The 22,908-nt window shown below is 41.3% G+C and overlaps 1 protein-coding gene across 3 annotated transcripts in view; it reads right to left on the reverse strand.

The window, feature by feature from the left end:
- The window catches only part of TAX1BP1 (Tax1 binding protein 1), an 80,208-nt gene extending 75,787 nt beyond the window's left edge, over nt 1–4,421 (reverse strand). For all 3 annotated transcript variants that reach the window (XM_043873018.1, XM_043873017.1, XM_043873019.1), the window contains exon 1: nt 4,282–4,421. The gene's annotated coding sequence lies outside the window, so the exon portion shown is untranslated. The remainder of the gene's footprint in view (nt 1–4,281) is intronic.
- Between the last annotated feature and the right edge of the window lie 18,487 nt (nt 4,422–22,908).

Raw genomic sequence — 22,908 nt, forward strand, 5'->3', positions numbered from 1 at the left:
AACTTTTTTCCTAAAGTAAACTAAATCAACAAAGCAGTATATGTTATACAACAAGGTAGTGGAGGTTAAACTTTTGTTTAACCTCAATTACAAGAGCGTTTAAAAATCAATAATTAGACTTTTACTTCACTGAAAAGTTTTTAAGATATAAAATAACATAAAGGTATATACACATATGTGGGCGTCCCAGGTGGCTCAGTGGTAAAGAACCCGTCTGCCAAAGCAGGAGACGTGGGTTCGATCCCTGGGTCAGGAAGATCCCCTGGAGAAGGAAATGGCAATCCACTCCAGTATTCTTGCCTGGAAAATCCCATGGACAAAGGAACCTGGTCTTTTATATTCCATGGGACTGCAGAAGAGTCAGACTCAACTTTGCAACTAAAACAATACACATATGTATTTATATATGTACATGTGTATATATGCTTATAAATGTATCAAAAGGGACTAAAAAGCACACACTAGTCTTTACTCATGAGAGCTATGTGTGAAAAGAGGACTTAAGAGAACTTCAACTTTTAACTCAATTGACTGAATTTTTACCAGTATATTGAATGTACTAGTTTCATTATTTTAAATAAACACATTAACAAGAAATTTCATTTTTAAACCCTCTCCCCAAAATTCAAGTTTTTAATACAAAACTCTATCAGATATTAAATATATTTATGATGCTTATAAATCTTTAGAGTAAGATAATTTGCAATTATCCCATTAATAACAAACCTTCATTAATCTCTAACACTAACCTTTTTAAACATTTCATTCAGACTATAACTACAGAAATATTTTTAGATGTCATTCCATTCTCATTACTTTTTAAAATTAACTTAATTCTAATATAACTTCTACTCATAAAAAAGTTAACAAGGATAAATGTTATCTGAATGTAACTACAACATGAATCACCCCATTTTAAACAGTAAAATACCTAATTCCCATACAGTTTATGTTTCATTCTTCACACAGATAAGAAACGGAGTGAAAAGATGGTAAATCTTTTAAAATCATTTAAAATTCACTGAGAATGTTAATGTATCACAATGATTCACATGCAGATTTACACACTCTGCCAGGTCACAGGCACACACACACAGACCAACATATACAGACCCACACACCATCCAGTGGGGAAGTAATGTGCAAAGTCACTGCATCACCTTGTGGTAGTGTTTGGGAAGTGTAGCTTCACTGACATCACGAGAAAAAGAACAAACTCAGCCTCAGCTGGAGAGAGGAACTACAATGCCTACCACAAAAGTAGGAGTAGCTTTACCATATTAAATTTTGTTTCCCATTCTCTATAAAGTACACCTATAGAAACATGGCAAACAAAAAATAAATAAATAAACCAAACCGGACTCAGCAAGAACAAGAGTAAGGGGGATGGAAAGAGCAAAGGGGATCAACTGTATGCTGGCAGATGGAAACTATATTTTTGGTGGTAAACATGCTGTAGTATATACAGAGTTAGAAATATGTTATACACAGGAAATTAATGTAATAAACCAAAGTTACATAAGTAAAAAATAAAAAATACATGAGAACAGTTCAGAAAAAAAAAAAAAAGACAGACATATCTGGCTGGGAAACAAAGCCTGAAATACTTTTACATGCTGTCTGCAGTGCCCTCTTCCCTGTTTTCTACTTTATTCACTAACATCTCTAGGGTTCCTTTTACATGTTATGCTGTAAACTTTACTCTGTTAAGTCTTTGGTCTAAAATCCAATTTTTGTTATTTTTGAGGACTCATCAATATCTAAGGAATAACAGACAATATGCAGTGGGCCCTCAGGTAAGCTAAAATAAATTGAGGGCGGGGGAATTTCATTGCTCATTTCTTCCTCTTGGAACTTTTTCAAGCCCAAGCCTGATCTGGCTTTTCTGGTAGCATTTTTCCAATGACTTCTGATACTCATTTTACTTAACTAGCCCAAAATGTGTAAACCTTAATCAAATGAAGTAGGAGTTGACCATACTAAGAATTTCTGTGCATTAAATGTACAGAAACTTAAAACTTTCTAATTTGGATATTTTATATAATTTGCTAATTCTAACACTTAGAATTCAAAAAGAAATAAGATAATTTTATTCTAGGTGATACTATTATTATGGTGATTGTATTTTTTTCAAAGTCCTTACCAGTTAAAGATGATAAATTATAGGTGAAATATCCTGATGTCCAGGATTTGCCTTAAAAAACTCCAGGGGTGATAAACCAAGATTAGCAAAATAGTGAGTCTTTAAACTCTTCTCTTTTGGGGTATTTTGAAAATTTCCATAATAAAAGTTAGTAAAACCAAAGTAGACAAAGACTAGTAATAAAAACTCACATATGACCTTTTGCAATAAAAACACATTACACACAGTGGTTGAAATACTTAGTAAAAAAATTTTTTTTTAATTTTCAGTTAATTATATATGAACTTTCAAACTTATCTCCAAACAGTTCTGGAAGAAACTGAGTATCTGAAGGGAAAAACTACAGCTAATATTCTAACTGCTTCCAATTACTCACATTTCTGCTCAAAGACTATCAGCTGGCTTACAGACCAGAAAAGAATTATCAGCGATCCTTCTGGAAGGCAGAAGCAAATCCACCAATTTGTCAGTTTACACACTTAACAGTCCTCCCAATCTCCAGAACTCTTACAGCTGAGTACCACTATTCATTACACTCTGCCAGGTGTCATGCACACCACTTAATTTTGTTTTAAATGGTGATTTCTAAAAAGCTGTGAAACTGACTTTTTATTATATTAGAGGGCAGGGAATCTTTACCTTCCTGTAAGAGTTTGAGACAAACTAAACTTTAAAAGACCAGAGGTGGATACAGTCAAAATTTTACTTAGTAATATAGAAATTCCAAAAGAATGCAATCCAATAAACTTCACATGTGAGGCAATGCCCCCAAAGCAGTAAAAAGGGAACATGGTTAAGACCTTTCAAATATATTTAACATCATTAAGAAAGGTCGAAACTTAGAATTCCAAAATACCTGTTATTTTGTTAAGTAAAGGATATTTACCAGTTAATTCTACGCAAATAGCTGCAGCCATAATTGTATAAACAGGGGTGTGCAATTTAACAATGGAATGACTAGAAAACGCAATCAAGTATTCTTTGAAGAAATCAACTTTATCCTTGATAAGAACAAAACGAAGGCCCCTTTCCATACCCGAATAGCCCACTTAAAGATTTACATGTTACTCAAATAATCTCTTGAAACGCTTTTGGAATTGGGCTCCAAAATTATAATTAGTAATTCCTGCATGCGGCTATTCTACAACTAACGAGGGTTGAAAACTACGTTTTCCTGTCCCTGACACAAAAGCGATTCATAACTACTTTGTAAAACCTAAAATATATGTAGAAAATCAAATGTCACGGCGTTCTCAAACAAAATGATTACCAATAAGGTAATATGTTTAACACACACACGCATACTAATCTTTTAGCAAAGATTCCCCAAAATGACGAGCGCTTGTCGGGACTTGTCCACAACCTGCGGACCTCCGGGGTGTTGGGAGGGAGTGTTGTGAAATCAGGACAAGTTGCCTAAGCAAAGACAAACAGGACTCTCCTCTACTAAGATTTAAGATCCCCTCGAGCACAAGGCGTGACAGTCACTTATTTATAAGCAGACAAGAAAAGCGTTCACTAACTCTACAGCCCAGGTGATGTTGGAGATCAGCACAAACAGCTAACTCCGCCCACGGCCCGCGGCGCACGGAGTCCCCGCCTCCTAATCTACTGGCGACTCAACCAAAACACTTGGGTTTCACTCCGCACGGGCAAACCTGAGTGTCCCATTTCGACACGACCTAGATGTTTTCCTAAGCTTACCTACCCCAGCAGCCCAGACGCTACCAACGAAGCACTCACCCAAGAGTAGAGCCTCCGGCAAAGCACTTTCTTTTCCGGGGGTCTCTGGCTACTCGTCCCCAGCCAAAGGGCCCACATGCCACACGGCTCCCCTAAATCGCCAAGGCCTATCCCAGGGCCTCCCCGCCGTGTGGGGCGGCCACCCGTCGCTTTTTCCAACTCCTCTGATAACCAAAGTTGTCCACACTCCCGTCACAATCACAGTCCGGGAGAAAAGATTTGTCCTCGAGAAGGAAAGCATCGTCATTCGGCAGCATCGTCACCACGGAGACCATTCCCGAGACTAGTCAGGCCCCTAGACTACAGAACTGAGGGGCGTATCACGAGCCCCGACAGAGCTCCAGGGGACGTCCGCCCCACGCAAGGCGCTAGGGCGGGCTGGGAAAGGCGCTTACCGAGTGAGGAACTCCCGGGAAGTGGGGTGTGTTAAAGAGGTTTCAGAGCTTCAGCCGCCATCAGCCGCCGAACCTCTTCCGCCACCACAGCCTCCCTCTACCGACCGGCTACACCTCCCCACACGGCCAAAAGCCGGTGACACGTCACTTCCTCCCATGGACCCGCCCCTTCCGCCGCCGACGTCGCGAGGAGTCGGTCGGGCCTAACCGCTGAATTATCAATCTGTTAGCGCACGGCCGTTAACCACCTTAGCTGCGGGCAGTAGACTCCTCGACCCTAATAAACCCGAAACGGCCTGTTCCCTGGGCTCGGCTATTCCTCCGGCCTTTTTCCGCTTCGCCGCTTTCTCTCAGATACCTGTGGCAGCCAAACAGGATCCGTTTAGATAATGCATTTTTGACGTAACTTACCAGTTAAGTGGAAAGGGTAGCCCAGAGATACAGGGACTGGTGCCGTGTCATTCCCTGGATGTTTATAAATCTAAGCGAACCCAGTTATTCTGTGGCTCGGAAAGTGGACAGTCGTAGAAGCAAAGGAGGATCACGCGCCTGCGGCTGCTGCAGCCCCTCACTCCTAGGCGTTTTCACAACTCCTGGTTGGTAGACCAGTCCGGTGCTTACTTAACTAAGGAATTTTGTTCTCTGAAATTTCGGTTTCTCCTAGGAGATTTTCAGTTCTACTTCTCTATGATTCTATTTCCTCTTGTTCCAGCAGTGACCTAGTTCTATGAGTTAACTGCTTTTGTTACCTGTTATTCTGTGTGCGTGAATGTAGGTAGCCCTGTGTTCTCTGTTGAGTTGTAATTTTTAAAGTCACTTTGTTATATAGTTTACCGCCTTAAAGAGTATTCAGTTTAAATCCTAACTCCACGGAAGCAAGTGGATTCTGTTCTAATTCCTTATATTCCTGCATTGCTGTAAAGCTCTTGATAAAATTTGCAACATCACCAGTGAAGAAGGGATAGTAAATGAGATCAAGTCAAATGTTGAAGCATCTCCTAAATTCACAAGATACAAAATCATCTTCAGTATCCTTTGCTTCCACATACTTAGGATAATGTCTGATTATCTGCCGACTGATTTGTTTCCTAAATATTGAAATTTTTGAACTTGGTATGGTTCTGTATATCACACTTGATCACAGATTTCAGAAGAATCTTTACAGATAAATACCAATCTCTTTTTGAAGATGAAAATGTTTTGATAATTTCAGTATTCACTGGCATTACTGGTAGCAACCTTCAAGTAGTAGTCTGTGTCTTGTAAGAAATGTAAAAAATAATTTTAAAGAAATGTAAATACAGCAGTGAACTTTATAAATGTAATTTTTCAGAAGTATCGCTCTTCATATTTTTTAATCACGTGACTTATTTGCATGTATTACCACCAATTATCAGTTAATGAAGTCAGAAAAACAGTATGCCCACCTTTAATAAAAGCCATATTGGAAAGTACTTTTGTGTGTGTATTTTTAATTTGTTATTTTTCGTGCTTGCTTCGGCAGCACATATACTAATTATTTTTCATAATTTCTGGAATTTTTAAACCTTATTTTCCCCTTGAAGGTATTAGTTCAACAACTTTAACTTGCTTTAATCCCTTTAATAATGATCCCAAGAATTTTAAGACTGTTTCTCCCAGCAGGAGAAATATATGTCCCTTCAGTATTTAATTGAATTTTTTAAATTAGCCTATTGTATGTATAACAGTGTACAAGGGATAAAAGGGATGTATGGATCCACAGTCCCTTCATAAAAGGATTTGGGCCAGATAGAGTTCAGAATTCAGAATTTTTCAGATTTTAGAGAAATGTACCTATGTTACATAATATCCCATAAGGTGTGGGGCAGCGCTCTATAATCAAGTTAATTTTTTTTTTTTTCAGAACAAATTATGAATATGACACCACTAAGTAGGAAAATAGAATGCATAGTCTTCAGATCAGGTTTTGCCACTTTGCCATCATGAGTTCAAGTCAAGTGTTACTGACAAATGAATTCAGGTCAGGATAGGTTTCGCCACCAAATGTTAAGAAAACATTTGATTTTCAAAGCAAAGAGCTTTCCAAAAAGCATTACAAAATAGTGAATGAGGGATTGTAAACCTATTCAAAGAACTATTGGAAAGAAACTCCCTCAGCACCCCGTGATGTTTCTGGAGCAATTACAATTTCAAGCACTTTTAAAGCCGTTGTGCTAACCTAGCACTAACCACCTAACCTGTGTTTTGACTGGGAAATATCTAAAAGACACTGTTCCTCTATTAGAACTTATGATAGCAAAGGGAAGAAAATAAATCCATGAAAATGTAGATGACAAAAGTATAAAATATAGTATAAAAAAGTATAAGATATTCAGAGTTGTTAGAACTCATTTGAGCCTTGTGTTAAACAATACACTGCTTCTGGCAGATATAGGCCTAGACTATTAAGTATGGTTTTGTTGAAGACATGGAAGAAAATTTCAAGTCAGGATATAAGGGACTGGGCAGAGGGGTCAGGTAGGGAGAGGATTGTTCACAAATCATAATAATTCCTGTCTGTGGGGTACACAGTGCTGGGTACACAGTGCCTTCTAGTCACTGCAGAGGTCCTTAGGTTGTCTCGATTCCTCACAGCAACCCTGTAAATTTTTATCCTCATTTTGCAGGGGAATGTGGCTTCAGAAAACTGACTATGCTAAAGTCTTTGACTGTGTGGATCACAATAAACTGTGGAAAATTCTGAAAGAGATGGGAATACCAGACTACCTGACCTGCTTCTTGAGAAATCTGTATGCAAGTCAGAAAGCAACAGTTACAACTGGACATGGAACAACAGACTGGTTCCAAATAGGAAAAGGAGTACGTCAAGGCTGTATATTGTCCCCCTCCTTATTTAACTTATGTGCAGAGTACATCATGAGAAATGCTGGGCTGGAAGAAGCACAACCTGGAATCAAGATTGCTGGGAGAAATATCAATAACCTCAGCTATGCAGACAACACCACCCTTATGGCAGAAAGTGAAGAGGAAGTAAAAAGCCTCTTGATGAAAGTGAAAGAGGAGAGTGAAAAAGTTGGCTTACAGCTCAACATTAGGAAAACTAAGATCATGGCATCTGGTCCCATCACTTCATGGGAAATAGATGGGAAAACAGTGGAAACAGTGTCAGACTTTATTTTTTTTGGGCTCCAAAATCACTGCAGATGGTGATTGCAGCCATGAAATTAAAAGATTTAAATTAAAAGATTTAAAAGAATTAAAAGATTTCCTTCCTCCTTGGAAGGAAAGTTATGATCAACCTAGGTAGCATATTAAAAAGCAGAGACATTACTTTGCCAACAAAGGTCTGTCTGGTCAAGGCTATGGTTTTTCCAATGGTCATGTATGGATGTGAGAGTTGGACTGTGAAGAAAGCTGAGCGCCGAAGAATTGATGCTTTTGAACTGTGGTGTTGGAGAAGACTCTTGAGAGTCCCTTGGACTGCAAGGAGATCCAACCAGTCCATCCTAAAGGAGATCAGTCCTGGGTGTTCATTGGAAGGACTGATGTTGAAGCTGAAACTCCAATACTTTGGCCACCTCATGTGAAGAGTTGACTCATTGGAAAAGACCCTGATACTGGGAGGGATTGGGGGCAGGAGGAGAAGGGGACGACAGAGGATGAGATGGCTGGATGGCATCACCGACTCGAAGGACATGAGTTTGAGTAAACTCTGGGAGTTGGTGATGGACAGGGAGGCATGGCGTGCTGCGATTCATGGGGTCGCAAAGAGTCGGACACAACTGAACAACTGAACTGAACTGAACATGGATTGAAAATTAGAAACAAATAAATTCACATAGGTGTGTTATAGAAGTGTCATTATTGGTTTTGAAGGCATGTAAAATGAATTGTCTTCATCTTTTGAAACAATGGTTTATGTTGGTATTAAAGGCACCCATTGCAAGACACGATCCTTTCCTTAAAAAACTAATAGATATGTAAACCTTTGTTTTAAAAAGTGCTTTTAAAGACAAGATTTGAACAATGGTAGATTTTGGATAAACAGAAAATTCAAACACTCTAGAGTGGTGTACTTCCTCTTACCCTATGCTAGGAGATAGTTGATATTTTCTCACTCCTTATAGTTTACCTATCATTACTCTCCCAAATGTTTGTATAAAACTTTGCTCCTTTGAGTTGCATGTCAACCAGTTAAGCCCCCTCTCCCCTTGTTGTTGCTGTTGTCTGCTTGAAACAGGAGGGAAGGGGGCAAGGCACAATCTTGGAAAGCATGACATAGCCCAAGGACAAAACATAAACTGATTAGAATCAAATGGGTCCAAGATGACAAACAAGCCAACTTCAACCTGACCTTGATTGTCAGTATATACTCACTGTAACACATCAGGAAGCGAAGTGATACACCCAGAGGTGCCATGACAGTTCCAAGACTGACCATCAAAGATCAAAAAGTCGGCTGTGACTCCATCCTGGAAATCTCCCCCTCTTCCTGAAAATGTTTGGAAAAATCCTCCTACTAATCAGCCTATGAAATTACCCAGTCTATAAAAGCTAACTGCACCACATGTAGAGGCTGCCCTGGCCTTCTGCAATAGCCCACACTCATCTGTGGGGTGTATGTCCCTCTGAGTAAACCCACATTCTTACCTAATACTTTGTCTCTCATTGAATTCTTTCTGTAATGAGACATCAAGAACCTGAGATTCATTAGGTCCTAAAACAAGGTCTGTCATCTCAATTGGAAGACCTGAGTTGAAAGAACTCAGTTTTGACTGGGTTCAAGGTCCAGCCACATCAGTTCAACTCCCAAGCAGGGTTTTTGGCTGGGCCCCAGTCCTGGTAGCTCAGATGGTAAAGAATACACCTGCAATGCAGGAGACCCAGGTTCAATCCCTGGGTTGGGAAAATACCCTGGAGAAGGGAATAGCAACCCATTCTAATATTCCTGCCTGGAGAATTCCACGGACAGAGCCTGGCGGGCTACAGTCCATGGGGTCACGTAGAGTTGGACACGACTGAGTGACTAACACACAGTCGTAGCACATTAGTTTAAGTCCCAATGTAAGGTAAACGGTTTCTTCAGTTCAGTTCAGTTCAGTTGTTCAGTCGTGTCTGACTTTTTGCGACCCCATGGACTGCAGCACGCCAAGCATCCCTGTCCATCACCAACTCCCAGAGCCTACTCAAACTCATGTCCATTGAGTCAGTGATGTCATCCAACCAACTCATCCTCTGTCGTTCCCTTCTCCTCCTGCCCTCAATCTTGCCCAGCATCAGGGTCTTTTCCAGTGAGTCAGTTCTTCACATCAGGTGGCCAAAATATTGGAGTTTCAGCTTCAGCATCAGTCCTTCCAATGAATATTCAGGACTGATTTCCTTTACGATGGACTGGTTGGACCTCCTTCCAGTCTGAGGGACTCTCCAGAGTCTTCTCCAAAACCACAGTTCAAAAGCATCAATTCATCAGCACTCAGCTTTCTTTATACTCCAACACTCATATCCATATACGACTACTGGGAAAAACCATAGCCTTGACTAGACAGACCTTTGTTGGCAAAGTAATGTCTCTGCTTTTTAATATGCTGCCTAGGTTGGTCATAACTTTTCTTCCAAAGAGTAAGTGTCTTTTAATTTCATGACTAGAGTCACCATCTGCAGTGATTTTGGAGCCCCCCAAAATAAAGTCTGCCACTGTTTCCCCATCTATTTGCCATGAAGTGATGGGACCAGATGCCTTGACCTTAGTTTTCTGAATGTTGAGCTACAAGCCAACTTTTTCACTCTCCTCTTTCACTTTCATCAAGAGGCTCTTTAGTTCTTCTTCACTTTCTGCCATAATGGTGGTATCATCTGCCTATCTGACGTTATTGATATTTCTCCTGGCAATCTTGATTCAAGCCTGTGCTTCATCCAGCCCAGAGTTTGTCATGATGTACTCTGCATATAAGTTGAATAAGCAGGGGGACAATATACAGTCTTGATGTACTCCTTTCCCTATTTGGAACCAGTCTGTTGTTCCATGTCCAGTGCTAACGGTTGCTTCCTGACTTGCATACAGATTTCTCAAGAGGCAGGTCAGGTGGTCTGGTATTCCCATCTCTTTCAGAATTTTCCACAGTTTATTGTGATCCATACAAAGACTTAGGCATAGTCAATACAGCAGAAGTAGATGTTTTTCTGGAACTCTCTTGCTTTTTCAATGATCCAACGGATGTTGGCACTTTGATCTCTGGTTCCTCTGTCTTTTCTAAATCCAGCTTGAACATCTGGAAGTTCACGGTTCACGTACTGTTGAAGCCTGGCTTCGAGAATTTTGAGCATTACTCTACTAGCGTGTGAGAGGAGTGTAACTGTGCAGTAGTTTGAGCATTCCTTGGCATTGCCTTTCTTTGGGATTGGAATGAAAACTGACCTTTTCCAGTCCTGTGGCCACTGCTAAATTTTCCAAATTTGCTGGCATATTGAGTTCAGCACTTTCACGGCATCATCTTTTAGGATTTGAAATACCTCAACTGGAATTCCATCACCTCCAGTAGCTTTGTTCATAGTGATGCTTCCTAAGGCCCACTTGACTTCACATTGCAGGATGTCTGGCTCTAGGTGAGTGATCACACCATCGTGATTATCTGGGTCGTGAAGATCTTTTTTGTATAGTTCCTCTGTGTATTCCTGCCACCTCTTCTTAATATCTTCTGCTTCTGTTAGGTCCATACCATTTCTATCCTTTATTGTGCCCATCCTTGCATGAAATGTTCCCTTGGTGTCTCTAATTTTCTTGAAGAGATCTCTCATCTTTCCCATTCTATCCTTTTCCTCTGTTTCTTTGCATTGATCACTGAGGAAGGCTTTCTTATCTCTCCTTGCCATTCTTTGGAACTCTGCATCCAAAGGGGTATATCTTTCCTTTCCTCCTTTGCTCTTCACTTCTCTTCTTTTCACAGCTGGAGTGGCAGCTGAGCACACTGGAGCAGCTGTGAGGAGATCCCCCACGTCCAAGGTCAGAGAAACACCAGCAATATGGTAGGCGCTAGAGCGGCCTCTGCACTTCACTGGAGTGGCTGTGAGGAGATTCCCCATGCCCATGGGCAAAGGGGAAGCCCCAGCAAGACGGCAGGAGGGGCGAATTCTCCTTTAGAATCAAACCCCATTCCCGCCAGAGAGGCTCAAGGACTCAAACAAACCTTGTGCACACCAGGATCTAGGGACCCCACAGAGACTGAGACAGAACTGTGTTTGAGCATCTCCTGTGAGGTACAGGTCAGCAGTGGACTGCCACAGGGACAGGGGCTCTGGGTGCAGCAGACTTGGGTATGGCATAAGCCCTCTTGGAGGAGGTCACCATTAGCCCCACCATAGAGCTGCTAGAACTCACACAGGACTGGGAAATAGACTCTTGGAGGGTACAAACAGAACCTTGTGTTCACCGGAACCCAGGAGAAAGGAGCAGTGACCCACAAGAGACTGACCCAGACTTGCCTGGGAGTCTCCAGCGGAGGGGTGGGTCGGTGGTGGCCTGCTGCAGGGTTGGGGGCAGTGAGTGTAGCAGTACATGCATGGGATCTTTTGAAAGAGGTTGCCATTATCTTCATTACCTCCACCATAGTTTGGCCCCAGTAAATTGCTCCACCCCTCAACAGAAAATTGGATTAAAGATTTACTGAACATGGCCCTGCCCATCAGAACAAGACCCAGTTTGCCCCTCAGTCAGTCTCTCCCATCAGGAAGCTTCCATAAACCTCTTATCCTTCTCCATCAGAGGGCAGACTGAAAACCACAATCACAGAAAACTAATCAATCTGATCACATGGACCACAGCCTTATCTAACTCAATGAAACTATGAGCCATGCTGTGTAGGGCCACCCAAGACAGATGGATCATGATGGGGAGTTCTGACAAAGTGTGGTCTACTGGAGAAGAGAATGGCAAACCATTTCAGAGCTGCAAACAGTTTCATGCTGATCTCCAAGTCACTCTACCTCATTCATTGAAGATTGCTACCAAGAGCACAGCCTCCCTTTCTATTCCAAGCCCCTCAGTGTTTATTTGGATGAGATTAAAATTAAAAGGGTAAGATCTTGACCTTAAAATTTCTTGAATCCCTCATCTCCAATAATCTCCTCCACTCTAGTCCAGATACCTATTTCCATGCTCAGACCTTGGGCCTTATCATCACTCATTCTTTCACCTTCATGATCAAGCATCCTGCTCTCTGATGACAACTTCCTATTCCTCTAACTTGCTCATACAAATATAGCCACTGTAACTATTTTTCAAAGACCTCAAGATCTCCCTGGTGGCTCAGATGGTAAAGTGTCTGCCTACAATGTGGGAGACCTGGGTTTGATCCCTGGGTTGGGAAGATCTCTTGGAGAAGGAAATGGCAACTCACCCCAGCACTCTTGCCTGGAAAATCCCATGGACAGAGGAAGCTGGTAGGCTACAGTGCATGGGGTCGCAAAGAGTTGGACATGACTGAGCGACTTAACTTTCACTTTTTCAGGATCTCTTTATGCTTTCTCCTTTTAATACTTCCCTCATTATCCAACTCAGAGTCTGTGGACTATCATTTCATTAACATTTTTTTCCAATACTCTAAACACCCTTGATTTTTCATCTTGCAGATTTAAGAGCAATGTCCCCAAACAAACACATTTATAGACTCTGTGGTCATCATATACTTTACCACTCAAAGTTTTGTCTGGGAATACTAAGCAAAACCTTTGAAGTTAAAATTGAGTGTTTTGAGAAGTTTCTTGCACTATCAAAAAGAGAAACTATGTAGTTTATGATTTTCAGAAACTATAAAATTTATGATATTAAAGAACAGAGCCTGCAGAGGTTGATACTTTAGTAAGACCTTTGCCCCATCTGGCTCCAAACAGTAAGCTTTGTTCCTTGTGCAAGGGAGAGGTCACTGGTATGTAAATAATCTCTAACCCTTCTTCCTTATCTTACTGAGAAAAGGAATTGTCAGCACAATACTTTGAATTCTTAAGGTACTTAGGTCAACAAGGTCCATTTCTCTGTGTTTTTCATCACATACCTTTATTTTTTTTTGAGTCACTTTACACAGCAATGATAATTAAAATCAATAAAGTTATTTTATTAAGTATTAGTTATTTACTAATTAATAAAATGTTACTAAGATCATCTTCTAAAATTTTAATTTTAGCAAAGTCTTAATCAAAGTTTTAGGCTGAAATGTGTTTTCAGTTCCACAGATCCTGTCCCCTCCTGCCTTCTCAGGAACTCTATATTATCTCTTTTATAACCTAGCTCTATATCTCCACTGGATATTTTCCCTTGTCTTTTCCATTTGCTGAAGGCTCTATAATGTACCTGCATGCATGCACACTAAGTCGCTTCAGTTCTTTCTGACTCTTTGCAACTCTATGGACTGTAGCCCTTCAGGCTCCTCTGTCCATGGAATTCTCCAGGCAAGAATACTGGAGTGGGTTGCCATGCCCTCCTCCAAGGGATCTTCCTGACCCAGGGGTTGAACCTGCATCTCTTACCTCTCCAGCATTGGCAAGCAGGTTCTTTACCACTAGCACCACCTGGAAAATTGTTTTTAATTCCCCAGCTTCACATTGCCCTCCAACTATAGCCTTTTTGTCCACCTCCACAGCCAAATATTTCACTAAAAAGAATTGTTTATATATGATTCCAACATTTCCCACCTATCCTATACGCCACTTGTTCTGAAGGTTGCATTAACATCATAGTGTGCATAATGTGCTCCAGACAGGCAAGTCCACCATAATATTTATGCATGTTCCATGGATTCTAACCTGGTGCTTGCTCACATCCCGTGATTTGGCTATATCTCAAGAGATCCATGAAAAGGAATTTGAATTTTGCCTGTGATTGGAGAGTTTGGCTATTTACCTGATTGATACCCAGCCTGCTTCATAAAACATGTTTGAGAGGCCTAAAAATTGGGGTAGAGGATGGAATTTGGAGATTGTTACTGTGTAAATTATCAATTCATTGCCTCTTGATTCTAAATTTGCCCTTTTACCTGCTCTGTGAACATGCATTTGTGAAACTGTGCACCTCAGATGGGACTTGAGCCTGTGGCTGGGGACTTGAACCCAGCCAGAATCCCAACTGGGACTTGAACCCATGGTCCTTAATTGAGATTGCACAACTGGTCTCAGGACTTAATGAACCCCAGTTCTTTATGTCTCATCACAAAAAGAAATCAGTGAGAGATAAAGTGATAGGTAAGAAGCGGGCTTATTTAGAAGGAAACATACTCCACAGACAGACTGTGGGCCATCTCAGAAGGCAAGAGACCCTGAAATATGGGATAGTTAGTTTTTGGGGGCTGGATAATTTTGTAGACTACTGAGTGGGATGATTATTCCAATTATTTTGGGGAAGGAGGCAGAGATTTCCAGGAATTGAGCCATGGCTCACTTTTTGATTAGTGATGGTTGTCCTCCAACTGTCAAGGTGCTATTGATTAGGTCATTTAGCTTATGCTAATGTATTACATTAGCTCCTGCACCGCGCAGCCATGCCATGTGGGGCCACCCAAGATGGACAGGTCATGGTGGAGAGGTCTGACAGAATGCGTTCCACTGGAGAAGGGAATGGCAAACCACTTCGGTATTCTTGCCTTGAGAACCCCATGAACAGTATGAAAAGGCAAAAAGATAGGGCACTGAAAGATGAACTCCCCAGGTCTGTAGGTGCCCAATATGCTACTGGAGATCAGTGGAGAAATAACTCGAGAAAAATTGAAGGGATGGAGCCAAAGCAAAAACAACACCCAGTTGTGGATGTGACTGGTGATAAAGGCAAGATTTGATGCTGTAAAGAGCAATATTGCATAGGAACCTGGAATGTTAGGTCCATGGAATTTGGAAGTGATCAAACAGGAAATGGCAAGAGTGAACGTCGACATTCTAGGAATCAGCGAACTAAGATGGACTGGAATGGGTGAATTTAACTCAGATAATGATTATATCTATTACTGTGGGCAGGAATCCCTTAGAAGAAATGGAGTAGCCACCATACTCAACAAAGGAGTCTGAAATGCAGTACTTGGATGCAATCTCAAAAATGACTGAATGATCTCCGTTCGTTTCCAAGGCAAAATATTCAGTATCACGGTAATCCAAGTCTATGCCCCGACCAGTAACGCTGAAGAAGCTGAAGTTGAATGGTTCTCTGAAGACCTACAAGACCTTTTAGAACTAACACCAAAAAAAGATGTCCTTTTCATTATAGGGGACTGGAATGCAAAAGTAGGAAGTCAAGAAACACCTAGAGTAACAGGCAAATTTGGCCTTGGAGTATGGAATGAAGCATGACAAAGGTTAACAGAGTTTTGCCAAGAGAACACACTAGTCATAGCAAACACTCTCTTCCAACAACACAAGAGAAGAGTCTGCACATGGACATCACCAGATGGTCAACACCGAAATAAGATTGGTTATATTCTTTGCAGCCAAAGATGGAGAAGCTGTATACAGTCAGCAAAAACAAGACTGGGAGCTGACTATGGCTCAGATCATGAACTCCTTATTGCCAAATTAAGACTTAAGTTGAAGAAAGTGGGGAAGACCACTAAACCATTCAGGTATGACCTAAATCAAATCCCTTGTGATTATACAGTGGAAGTGAAAAATAGATTTAAGGGACTAGATCTGATAGACACAGTGCCTGATGAACTATGGACGGAGGTTCGTGACATTGTACAGGAGACAGGGATCAAGACCATCCCCAAGAAAAAGAAATGCGAAAAAGCAAAATAGCTGACTGAGGAGGCCTTCCAAATAGCTGTGAAAAGAAGAGAAGTGAAAAGAAAAGGAGAAAAGGAAAGATATACCCATTTGAATGCAGAGTTCCAAAGAATGGCAAGGAGAGATAAGAAAGCCTTCCTCAGTGATCAATGCAAAGAAATAGAGGAAAAGGATAGAATGGGAAAGATGAGAGATCTCTTCAAGAAAATTAGAGACACCAAGGGAACATTTCATGCAAGGATGGAATGGAATGAAGGACAGAAATGGTATGGACCTAACAGAAGTGGAAGATATTAAGGAGAGGTGGCAAGAATATACAGAACTGTACAAAAACGATCTTCATGACCCAGATAATCACGATGGTGTGATCACTCACCTAGAGCCAGACATCCTGCAACGTGAAGTCAAGTGGGCCTTAGGAAGCATCACTATGAACGAAGCTACTGGAGGTGATGGAATTCCAGTTGAGGTATTTCAAATCCTAAAAGATGATGCCGTGAAAGTGCTGAACTCAATATGCCAGCAAATTTGGAAAATTCAGCAGTGGCCACAGGACTGGAAAAGGTCAGTTTTCATTCCAATCCCAAAGAAAGGCAATGCCAAGGAATGCTCAAACTACCGCACAGTTACACTCCTCTCACACGCTAGTAGAGTAATGCTCAAAATTCTCGAAGCCAGGCTTCAACAGTACGTGAACCGTGAACTTCCAGATGTTCAAGCTGGATTTAGAAAAGACAGAGGAACCAGAGATCAAATTGCCAACATCCGCTGGATAATCAAAAAAGCAGGAGAGCTCTAGAAACACATCTATTTCTGCTTTATTGACTATGCCAAAGCCTTTGACTGTGTGGATCACAATAAACTGTGGAAAATTCTGAAAGAGATGGGAATACCAGACCACCTGACCTGCCTCTTGAGAAATCTGTATGCATGTCAGGAGGCAACAATTAGAACTGGACATGGAACAACAGACGTTCCAAATAGGGAAAGGAATATGTCAAGGCTGTATATTGTCCCCCTGCTTATTTAACTTATATGCAATGTACACCATGACAAATGCTGTGCTGAAAGAAGCACAAGTTGGAATCAAGATTAACAGGAGAAATACCAATAACTTCAGATATGCAGATGACACCACCCGTATGGCAGAAAGTGAAGAACTAAACAGCCTTTTGATGAAAGTGAAAGAGGAGAGTGAAAAAGTTGGCTTGTAGCTCAACATTCAGAAAACTAAGATCATGGCATCTGGTCCCATAGATGGGGAAACAGTGGAAACAGTGTCAGACTTTATTTTTTTGGTGATGGTGAATCACTGCATTCATTGCAGATGGTGAATGCAGCCATGAAATTAAAAGGCGCTTACCACTTGGAAAGAAAGCTATGACCAACCTAGGCAGCATATTAAAAAGCAGAGACATTACTTTGCCAACAAAGGTCCATCTAATCAAGGCTATGGTTTTTCCAGTAGTCATGTATGGCTATGACAGTTGGAGTACAAAGAAAGTTGAGCGCCGAAGAATTGATTATTTTGAACTGTGGTGTTGGAGAAAACTCTTGAGAGTCCCCTGGACTGCAAGGAGATCTAATCAGTCCATCCTAAAGGAGATCAGTCCTGGGTGTTCATTAGAAGGACTGATGTTGAAGCTGAAACTCCAATAATTTGGCCACCTGATGGGAAGAGCTGACTCATTTGAAAAGACCCTAATGCTGGGAAAGATTGAGAGCAGGAGGAGAGGGGACGACAGAGGGTGAGATGGTTGGATGGCATCACCAACTCTATGGATATGAGTTTGAGTAAACTCTGGGAGTTGGTGATGGACAGGGAGGCCTGGCATGCTGTGGTTCATGGGGTTGCAAAGAGTCAGACACGACTGAGTGACTGAACTGAACTGGACTGAATGTGTTACAATGAGCATATAATGAGGCTCAAGGTCTTAATGTAAATCAAATCTTGCTCCATCTTGGACCTATTTGGTTTTAAGCACTTTTCATCATGTCCTATGGCTATGTCATTCTTTTACAGGTTGTGTCCTTCCCCCTTCCCTCCTATTTCATTCAGTTCAGTTCAGTTTAATCACTCAGTTATGTCCAACTCTTTGCCAACCCATGGACTGCAGCATGCCAGGCTCCCCGGTCCATCACAAATTCCCAGAGCCTACTCAAACTCATGTTTAATGAGTCAGTGATGCCATCCAACCAACTCATCCTCTGTTGTCCCCCTCTCCTCCTGCCCTCAATCTATCCCAGCATCAGGGTTGATCATTTTCCAATGTGTCAGGTCTTTGTATCAGGTGGCCAAAGTATTGGAGTTTCAGCTTCAGCATCAGTCCTTCCAATGAATATTCCGGACTGATTTCCTTTAGGATGGACTGGTTGGATCTCCTTGCAGTCCAAGAGCCTCTCAAGAGTCTTCTCCAACACCACAGTTCAAAAGCATCAATTCTTTGGCGATCAGCTTTCTTTATATTCCAACTCTCACATCCATACATGACTACTGGAAAAACCATAGCTTTGACTATATGGACCTTTGTTGGCAAACTAATACCTCTGCTTTTTAATATGCTCTCTAGGTTTGTCATAGCTTTTTTTCCAAGGAGTGTCTTTTAATTTCATGGCTGTAGTCACCATCTGCAATGATTTTGGAGCCCCAAAAAATAATCTGTCAGTGTTTCCGTTGTTTCCCCATCTATTTGCCATGAAGTGATGTGACCAGATGCCATGATCTTAGTTTTCTGAATGTTGAGCTACAGCCAGTTTTTCACTCTCCTCTTTCACTTTCATCAAGAGGCTCTTTAGTTCTTCACTTTCTGCCATAAGAGTGGTGTCATCTGCTTATCTGAGGTTATTGATATTTCTCTCGGCAATCTTGATTCCAGCCTTTTGCTTCATCCAGCCTGGCATTTCACATTACGTACTCTGCTGCTGCTGCTGCTGCTAAGTCACGTCAGTCGTGTCCGACTCTGTGCGACCCAGATGGCAGCCCACCAGGCTCCCATCCCTGGGATTCTCCAGGCAAGAATACTGGAGTGGGTTGCCATTTCCTTCTCCAGTGCATTAAAGTGAAATGTGAAAGTGAAGTCGCTCAGAGGTGTCCAACTCTTCGCAACCCCATGGACTGCAGCCTACCAGTCTCCTTCGTCCATGGGATTTCCCAGGCAAGAGTAATGGAGTGGGGTGCCATTGCCTTCTCTGATGTACTCTGCATATTAAGTTAAATAGACAGAGTGACAATATACAGCCTTGACTTACACCTTTCCCTATTTGGAACCAGTCTGTTGTTCCATGTCCAGTTCTAAGTGTCTTTTCTTGACCTGTATACAGATTTTTCAGGAGGTAGGTCAAGTGGTCTGGTATTCCTTTCTCTTTCAGAATTTTCCACAGTTTATTGTGATCCACACAGTCAAAGGCTTTGGCATAGTCAATAAAGCAGAAATAGATGTGTTTCTAGAGCTCTCCTGCTTTTTTGATTATCCAGCGGATGTTGGCAATTTGATCTCTGGTTCCTCTGCCTTTTCTAAATCCAGCTTGAACATCTGGAAGTTCACGGTTCACATACTGTTGAAGCCTGGCTTCGAGAATTTTGAGCATTACTCTACTAGCGTGTGAGAGGAGTGTAACTGTGCGGTAGTTTGAGCATTCCTTGGCATTGCCTTTCTTTGGGATTGGAATGAAAACTGACCTTTTCCAGTCCTGTGGCCACTGCTGAATTTTCCAAATTTGCTGGCATATTGAGTTCAGCACTTTCACGGCATCATCTTTTAGGATTTGAAATACCTCAACTGGAATTCCATCACCTCCAGTAGCTTCGTTCATAGTGATGCTTCCTAAGGCCCACTTGACTTCACGTTGCAGGATGTCTGGCTCTAGGTGAGTGATCACACCATCGTGATTATCTGGGTCATGAAGATCGTTTTTGTACAGTTCTTCTGTATATTCTTGCCACCTCTCCTTAATATCTTCCACTTCTGTTAGGTCCATACCATTTCTGTCCTTCATTCCATTCCATCCTTGCATGAAATGTTCCCTTGGTGTCTCTAATTTTCTTGAAGAGATCTCTCATCTTTCTCATTCTATCCTTTTCCTCTATTTCTTTGCATTGATCACTGAGGAAGGCTTTCTTATCTCTCCTTGCCATTCTTTGGAACTCTGTATTCAAATGGGTATATCTTTCCTTTTCTCCTTTTCTTTTCACTTCTCTTCTTTTCACAGCTATTTCTCAGCCTGTTTCATTAAGCTCTGTCAATATTTTTCTATTGCCAGCTGGAATGATTTGAGCTTTGTCAGCTGCAAGTGCTAGAGGGGAATTACAGGAGGAAAGGAGTCTGCTGCCTGGTTCCCATTTACCCTCTCAGCAGGCTCTTTCAGATCATATGACTTTAGTGTCCTGCTCCTGCAGCCCACTCAACTTTGCCAGTGTCCAGCTCCTGCGGTGCAGGGGGTTTTGTCAGTTGATTCCTGCAGTGCATGCGAGCTGGTAGCATGCATTCCCAGCGTTCCCATCTGGGCAATTTGGAGGTAAAGTACCTGCAGTGAAATATTTCCTCATGAATAACTTTCCCCTGATCCTAGAATGCAGATTTTGGGAAGTTCCAGAAGCCATATTTCCAGCAAGATGAAGAGGGCAGGTATTCAGCAAGTTTGACATAGATGTCCAGAAGGTAAATCTCTGGCAAGTTCCAGAGGGTGAATTTCCAGCAAGTTCTACCTCCTCGGCAACACAGGAACTTCTCTGTGAGATTCTCTGTGGGACTTCTTCATTCAGCGACACATGGCCATGCCCTCTCCAAGGTCTGGGTTTCAGCCCTGAAAGTCCTCCTGCTAGAACATGTATCTCAGTCATGGGCATAGTGTCTGCTCCTTATATCTGCTATTCTTAGCATCGTTAGAGTTCTCCTTACTCCTCACTAGCTTAGTTACTATGATCCCCTGTTAGAGTTAATAATTATTTACAATAAACTTTCTCTATTCAAATCACTTTCCGGTTTCTCTCTACTGCTTGGATACAGGTTGATGCAACCATTATAACCTTTCCTTTAGTTTCATAGGCCTACGTCATTTTTCCTTCTCCGTACGTACTTCCTCAGTGAGTTAATTTAGTTCTGACCAGCTATCCCCATGTATCTCTTTGTTATACTGCAATTTTGGACTGCTACTTAATGTTAATTATGCATAAGCATTAGCATTTCTTCTGTAACATATAGTTTAGATTGTAGAATCCAATTAATGATGATTTATTGCTATTTAGCATTGGATTTCCTAGACAAAAGAAATTACTTTATTCCCAGAAGAGACCATGGCCATGCTGATCCTGCCATGAGGACAAAAGGAAAAAAAGAAATTATTGCTAAGTATTTAGGCTGAGCATCTTTAGAAAGTGATTTACATTTTATTAGTAAATTGTAAAAATTGATTTTTGTGATTGGTTTGTGTGATGTAGCAACTTCTAACAAACTAATAGTCAACAAAATTCACCTTCCTAAATCCTTCTTTTTCCTTCCCCACCTTTTCAGGTACCCTTCCTAGATTCAACAACCCCCACCCCTCAGGCAACAGTCTAATCAGGGAAAAAAAAGAAACTGATTGTCAATAAATTAATCTTTGTGACTATGAGAAACTTAATCCAAGTATGCTACTGCTGCTGCTGCTAAGTCGCTTCAGTCGTGTCCAACTCTGTGCGACCCCATAGATAGCAGCCCACCAGGCCCCTCTGTCCCTGGGATTCTCCAGGCAAGAACACTGGAGTGGGTTGCCATTTCCTTCTCCAATGCATGAAAGTGAAAAGTGAAAGTGAAGTCGCTCAGTCGTGTCTGACTCTTCGCGACCCCATGGACTGCAGCCTACCAGGCTCCTCTGTCCATGGGATTTTCCAGGCAAGAGTACTGGAGTGGGTTGCCATTGCCTTCTCCTAATCCAAGTATGAGATTCTCAAAATAAAACTTTCGAGCATGAAGAAATGAGCATGTTATAGTAGGTTTTTATGCATCCACGGGGGAGATTCTTTAGATAAGGGACCCTCCTATGCTTTTTAAAACACAGTTACACTCTTTTCAGGTGAATCTTCTTTTATCCCTATCTTCTCCCAGCCATCACCCAATTTTCTCTTTTCCCTTCCCAACTTAACTTCTTTAAAGGCCAATCTATGTGACAAGATAATATATTTGAGATGCTAACCTATTTTTTAAACCCATTTTTCTCCATCTATAACTTGCCAATTTCCCAAATCTTGCCTCCTATCAAATCTATAGTTTTATTGCCTTGGGGAGGGATATAGAAAGAAGATTTCTCTATTTGTTTTCAAAATGTCAAGCCTCCAGTTGGAAAGACAATTTAAGTCACAGAGAAAAATGGCTTGAAAAGGAGCAGAGGAATAAAATGGCAGAAGATCAGGTGGCATTTTCCTCCACCAATCTAGACATAGATTTCTCTGGACTGGAAAAGTGTGGAAGGGTACATCTAGGCGGACAAAACCAGCAGTCCATCTAACCTTCCTGAGTCTCCAAATATCCCCTGCTCTGTTTTAGTACTGAGTAATCTTCCAAAATCCTGACACAACTGGCATTGATACGTTCAAAATAGAAATTGAATTGGTAGAATGTATCAACACTTTTTTTTACAGACTTGAATTTTGAGCTAATATTCATACTGTATGTGTTCATTAACCTTGCATCTCCGCTTCTTCACTGACCATTCATTTCTCACACCATGGAGTATGCTTAAACCCCACCAGTCCACTGAAAGATCCCATGATAAGATCACCATAATCCTAAGATTTCCCAGCTTAGTTTTCTTTTCTCTTTTTTTTTTTTATCAACTTTGGCTCCTTTTTTATTCAGGAAGCATACGCTAATTCATTTTATACATTTTTTTTTTTTTTTTACATTCCAGAAA

Source organism: Cervus elaphus, chromosome 18 (genome assembly GCF_910594005.1).
Source record: "Cervus elaphus chromosome 18, mCerEla1.1, whole genome shotgun sequence".
NCBI lineage: Eukaryota > Metazoa > Chordata > Mammalia > Artiodactyla > Cervidae > Cervus > Cervus elaphus.